This window comes from Morone saxatilis, unplaced genomic scaffold, assembly GCF_004916995.1.
Source record: "Morone saxatilis isolate NCDOM2014 unplaced genomic scaffold, NCSU_SB_2.0 Contig8, whole genome shotgun sequence".
Classification (NCBI taxonomy): Eukaryota; Metazoa; Chordata; class Actinopteri; family Moronidae; genus Morone; species Morone saxatilis.
In genome coordinates this window covers 12,805,814-12,812,276 of record NW_023340257.1, presented here as the reverse complement: position 1 = coordinate 12,812,276, position 6,463 = coordinate 12,805,814, and the positions used below count along the sequence as shown (strand labels likewise).

The 6,463-nt window shown below is 42.0% G+C and overlaps 1 protein-coding gene across 3 annotated transcripts in view; it reads left to right on the top strand.

The window, feature by feature from the left end:
* The first annotated feature begins 5,006 nt into the window (after nt 1-5,006).
* LOC118341247 (P2Y purinoceptor 2-like) overlaps nt 5,007-6,463 on the top strand; it is a 6,811-nt gene continuing 5,354 nt past the window's right edge. For 2 of the 3 annotated variants that reach the window (XM_035679455.1, XM_035679454.1), the window contains exon 1: nt 5,008-5,206. The gene's annotated coding sequence lies outside the window, so the exon portion shown is untranslated. Of the gene's footprint in view, nt 5,207-6,463 lie in introns of all 3 variants that reach the window. The other variant, XM_035679456.1, reaches the window with a different exon arrangement.

Genomic DNA, 6,463 nt, shown 5'->3' with positions numbered 1-6,463 from the left:
CTAGAGGTAAGGGTTCAGTGAACTCTGAACGCCTCTGCCTGCCTGAAAGTCATATACACATGAATTAATAAGGATTTTTCCTCAGAGGCCATTTCACCCACCCCTTGTTGGATTAAATGTTGCATGAAATCACCCAAAGTCATACACCAATTTGACAAACAGTAAAAAAAAAAAGTAAGTAAAGTAAAAATCTAGTAGGGATGTAACCAACGTTTATTTTCTCACTAAATGTCTCTATGAAATGTTAAAACATAATGACCTTGGGCTCAAGGACTCAACAGGTTTTGACACCTACAAATGTCTTATTTCATCCAACAAACAGTCCAAAAGTCAAATATATTCAATTTAGAATGATACCCAACACCGGAAAGCAGTAAATCCTCGAGTTTGAGAAGCTAGAAACAGTAAATATTTGACATTTTTGCCCGATTAACTGATTAAATAAATAAATCAACTATAAAAAAAACTTGATGATTCATTTCCTGTTAATCCACCAATCAATCAATCGACAAATTGTTTCAGTTCTAGTGAAAATATCACCAGTATTAGGGTACTGATTCAAAAATATGATGTGTTAGTCAATAGCATCGTAGAATTGACGTATATCCCCGAGGCTCACTGAATGTACTGAGCAAGACATGAAGTTCTGAATGTTTCTTAGTATATGAGTCTTAAAGAATTCAGCTCCTGAGTCACTGTGGCCTACGTAAACCCCAAACACACACACACACACACACATAATTCAACCCCCATCAATCAATGCATCTGCCAATCACCTGTCAGCGTGCTCAGCTCTAGAGTCACCTGAGAGGAACACACACATACGCACACTCGCATCAGTAATCCATCAACGTAGTAATCAGTGTCCGGGGTGTGAGAGGCTGGAGGAGGCTGTTTGCAGCTCGAGGTGACTGAAGACCCTCGGACGCCTCATTTCTACATTCATTTGGGTGCTCAGACCGGGTGCTATAACACACACTCATTCACAGAGCCCTTGTGCAAAAAATAGACAGTTAGCTCACCCTTAATATGCACACAAACAAGCGCGCACACACACACACACTCCTGCCAACACACACAGAGTCACTGTGATGGTCATTGTGTATTGTGGGGTGAATTCCATCAGCTATTCACCAGGGTAACAGTGGGCAACTTCATGACTGTTCTAGACAAAACAATCAACAACACAACGCACACTGCACACACACACACACAGCACACACACACACACACACGCACACACGCTGCAGAGGTCCTTTCTTTCATGTGCTGTGTCTTTGAAGATAAGGAGGGAGTGGTTCATTACATTATCAGAACTAAATGACTCCACTTGATTTCACCTTGTATCACTCGTCACAGAGGAGGGTGCAAAGGGGAAGGGCCAAAGGGTGACAGGGAGATTGGGGGGAGACGAAATGAGAGGGAGAGTGGGGAATAATACGACGGGTAAGTCACTGAACGCAAGAAAGAAGATGGCGAGAGCGAGACAGAGACACGGCCGGCGAGAAGGAGAAGGTGAGGGCAACAGTGGGAGCGGTGGCGTACGGAGACGTTGATTATGAGGCGGCGTGAAAGAGATATTCAGCCTGTTAAAGGTCACGTTAAAGGAAAAGAGCTCTGTGGGTGGAGTGGCAGCTGATGCAGCAGGCAGGGCCGTGTGGCTAAGACAGAGGTTCCTGTTACGTAACCCCAAAACATTAACACACACGTTTCACAGTGCTTCTGGTTGTACACATCTGCACCTGTGTGTATGAAAAGGGAACAAAACGTAGACGTATGTCCTATTTATCATGTCGACTCCCTTCTGATGTGTTTGCACTGGTTAATTAGAGTACAACCGGTTTAAAACTCAGGCATGTTGGCGGATTTAGTGGTTGAGCTTCATCGGTTGTGCAACTATCGTCGGTTTGGACGCACTTATTGAAAATTTGCGGAGAAATAAGTCAATTTTGTACAATAAGACTGCGATATAGTCAGGGATTCGATACATCAAATGCCCTTAAATCTACAAAATACGGCCTCAGCAATGAACACAGAGTTGTGCAATCCAATGCTTCTTTGATATGAGTCTCCAACAGAAATGTGCTCATTAGCAGCCATATTTAATTTAAGCCACATAAAAACTAATATATGAGAGTCAAATGAGCTCAGTCTGTAAGCAGATGTGCTGAGACGCAGACAAAACACTTAAGGGGCTGCGTGTTGCACTGGGAGAGAAATTATTAGTGTCCAGCAGCCAAATAGTGATACACTGTGGCTGTGGCGCTGTGGGCCGAGCGTACCGAGTGTGCCAGCCTCATTGGCAGGGGGTAAGGCATCTGTATCTGCAAATTCTCTTTCATTCTTGGAAGTATTTTCGCAGCCGATTGAATGGGAAAGGACACTGGCAGCCGACAAATGGGATCTTCCAAAATGAATATGACCCTAATGGTGCACTTGATCAAAGGCACAGTGGAAGGAGACAACCACAGAGGTCTCTGCGCGCCTCGGCGATGAAAGGACCTGTTCAAGTGTGTGTTTTACAGACATGATATGACATGTCCAGGGCCAGTCTGTGGGTAGAAACCAAGAGCATAAATGGCACCGGGGAAATATGTGGTAATTAAGAGAGAACTGTGCAGAGGTTCACAGCAGGGTAATTGGCTCTCCTGCATCTATTTCAAGCACAACACACACACACACACTCATAGCAAGCAACTAAAACACACTCTCACACACTAGGTACCAAGCTATAGGGGACTGTGGTCTTTTCTCATCCCATACACAATCAATAAGTCAGTATCAGACATGGCTCTGCCAGCATGTCTGCTCACTCTCTCTGTGTGTGTGTGTTTAGCTTTTGTCAAGCTCAGCCTTTGATGAAATGATGTGACCCTGGTCGGACTGAAGCTCTTCCCTTGAGACAAGAAGCATCACAACGTGGAGAAACGACAGCTTTTTGTTTTTCTGTTTTGGGGGGCCGACTGTTCTCACGATACACGAGCCGAAGTACCACCGGTGCACACACTAACACTGACTGTGATTGTTGGATATTGCTGTAAACCTTAACCTCCAAACGTTACTGTACGCGTGTTTGGTTTTTCTTTCCCATTTAAACTTATTGCTACAACAGGACGTATGTTAAGAGACACGCTCGGGGTCCTTTTTTATCTCAGTAACATGGTGTGGTGCTTTGTATAAACCGTCTTATGTTAGCCCACCCTAGCTAACGTTATCTGACGTTAAAAGCTGGACAGACGCTTATTAATGTCACTATGTTACAGACTAACCTAGCTAGCAAACGCTGCTAATGTTGGCTAGCAAAAGGGTTTTTTTTTTTCTCCCTTTCATTTTCTTAAGCCTGCAGCATCGGGTGTTTGCGTGTGTGTGTGTGTGTGTGTGTGTGAAAAAACCCCACAGTATCTCCAGCTAAGGTTACTACAGTGTTATCTGCCTGTCATTGTCTGTACAGCGCAGCTAAAACATAACGGACTCTGGAAATCACTCACCTTCCTCGGCGGCGGCTGCATTTTGGAGTATTGACATGAATGGTATTTCCCTTGTGAGATGTATTGTAATTCCGAGTGGAAATCCAAATCAGTGTGGGACTAATATTTTGTTTCCTCAAACACAAAAAAAAAACAAAAAACAAAAAAAAAAACCCTCCCCTTCAGACGACAGGGAGGAAAGACGGGAGTTAAATTTGTACTCCGGCGGCCATGATTGATGATAAATGGCTGGTTTAATACAGAGCAGAAACTGAAGCTACGGAGAGGAGAGGCTGCACACACTTGTGTTGGCTGCTGCCACTACTAGAGGACTAGCGTGTACTGTACTGTACTGTGTTGTGAAGCAGGAGAGCAGACAGGCGGAGAGGGGAAAAAAAGCAGAGGGAAGGGTTGGTGGTGGAGAGGAGGAGAGGAGAGGAGAGGAGGGGTATTAACGGGGAACCCCTCCAGAAACTAAGCTCAACGGCTCCCCGTAGCGGCGAAGGACGGGACAGCAGCGCTCCAGCCTGCTCAAGGAGAGAAAGCCTGACACTGACAGGAGGCTGCGTCCCTCCCGCAGACCTGCATAGCAACAAGAAACCGCAGTCGATCGAGGAGAAATCGATCGCGGACTAGGGGGGAAAACAGTATTTACAATATATATATATATATAGATGGAAAAAGAAACAAATAAAAGACAGCTTAACAAATTCTAGACGCATGGATCGTTAATAATGATTTCCAAAATATGATTTATAACCAGTCATCATAATCCAGCTGATATGATATACAAGAGACATCAAAATGATACAAAAAATAATGCATTTCTTAATGTTATTTATAATAATATAATGTTTTCTGATATTATTAGGCAGATTATTGTGTACTTTTTCTGAATTCAGCGAGTAGACAGGATAAAATAAGGTCATTGGGTTCATTGAAAGTGGGTGCTGAGTGAACAATTAAAGGAATACATTACAATGGAGGGTGTCTGGAAACCCTTGTAATGAGTTGGCACCCGCAGCAGCTGGTTTACTGAAAGCGGCTGCCATGCATTTGTGCAGCCTGCATGTGTATGTCTGTGTGTTCAGTTGGGGTTGCTCGTGTTTTGAAATGAACCAGGTTATTAAAATATAGGATGTGGGATTAGAAAATTAGGATTATGATGAATTATGCATATAGGGAACATGCATATAAACAGACATAAATTAACCTCGTCCTCTCCTTACCCCTCAAGGTTAAGACTTACTTGTTACTTACCGGAAGAAATGCAGTTACTGTTACCCAGAAATACTTCTGCTCACATTTCCAGTGCCACCAATGTCAAACTACAGCAGATTGTTTATATGGTTGGCAAGTTTCAGACTGACAATGTCTCACAAAAAAGTATTTTACTTTATGCCTCCTACGTGCCATGGCCAAGGTTAAGGTTAAGGGCTGTGTAATCATTAATACACAGAGTTTCTGGAGCAGGTAAGACATTAAGTGCTCTTTCTCACCTTTCCTCCCAGTATGACACTTAAAAGACACACACATATTCAAACACATGCGCACACACTTGCATTCAGAGAAACCAAACACATCTATTAACAACAGCACACATAGCTTTCTGCCAGTGGCACAGAAGAAGATGGCTGACAGTCACTGCTGGATCATATTGTTTTTTTTAGGAAACTGCCAGGATGCTTGTGCTTTATGATTCCTCTTAGGAGCATCTTTATTTATTTGGCCATACTAAGGTAAGACTTCAACCAAAAGTACAAAAGGAGCATAGATGGTTAGTTTTTAACTTATACAATGAAAATCCTGAAATGTGAGACACCAGGGGTAGATATTTTATTATATACAGTATGTTAGATATTCAGCGTATCTCAGTGTTTTAAAATGCATGCTGTTTGGCTGTCAGGCAGGAAATTTCTAGTATTCCTTGCTGACAAAATATTTATGTCAAGGCACTGGCTCAGATCTGGAGTTGGTCCCCGGGTAGTGGCTGCCCACTTCTCCTATACTTACCATATACCACTGGTTCAAATGCAGAGAATGAATTTCCCTATGTGGATCAATAAAGGGTAACTTAACTTATGCTAGTAGCTTTGTGTTAGTATTAAGATTGATCTGTCCTCAAAGGGCTTGTCTGTCTTTGATCTGATGGTTAAAAAAAAAAAAATAGCTAATTGTACAAAGTATTTGTTCGAAAGTCAGTGCTGGACAAAAATGTTTTAAAACATGCAAACCCATTTCTATTACTTACACCTTGTGATCAATATGTGTAAATTGTCAGCTGATTAAAAGATGTCCTCTAGACATGTGTTAAGACAATAATGTGTGTCTGATATGTTTTTTCAGCAAAAAAAAAAAAAGAAGTAGAATATCCACATTAAAATACCTAAAAGGCATCTACCCCTTCTACCTCATTTAAAAATAACAGGTTAAGTTAAGTTAAATTACACAGTGTGTAATACCCTAAAGCTTTGTTTGCCCACAGGTTTCCTCTGGTTTGCCTCAATTTCCCATGCCATCAAAACAGGTATTAGGTAAATCCTCCATTTCTCTCGACCAAGGCACTGGCTCAGATTTAGCGTTGGTTCCCAGGCGCTGCAGAGTGGCTGCCCTGTGGTCCTAGTACTCAGGATGGGTCAATGCAGATAATGAATACTTGAATCAATAAAGGATAACTTAACCTAAAAAGTAATTTACTGCTTTTTATCTCATTAAAAAATCCAGAATCTATGAATAGACAAATTTTGTTCATTTCTAAAGTTTTCCTGCTGCACACAAGATGTCTCCTACTTCACTGTAAAGTCCATTCTCACTGTATGTGCACTGGCGTCTTCAAGTTTCTACCTCACACTTCTATAAGTTTTATACTGGACCAGGTTTGACTTCCAAATTATTTGTGATGTCACAACTCATGCTTATAGTCCCAGCCCCTTAAAATTAGATACTTAATGAGCACAGAGAAACTTTCCACTTTCAGCAGATGAATGTGAAAACAT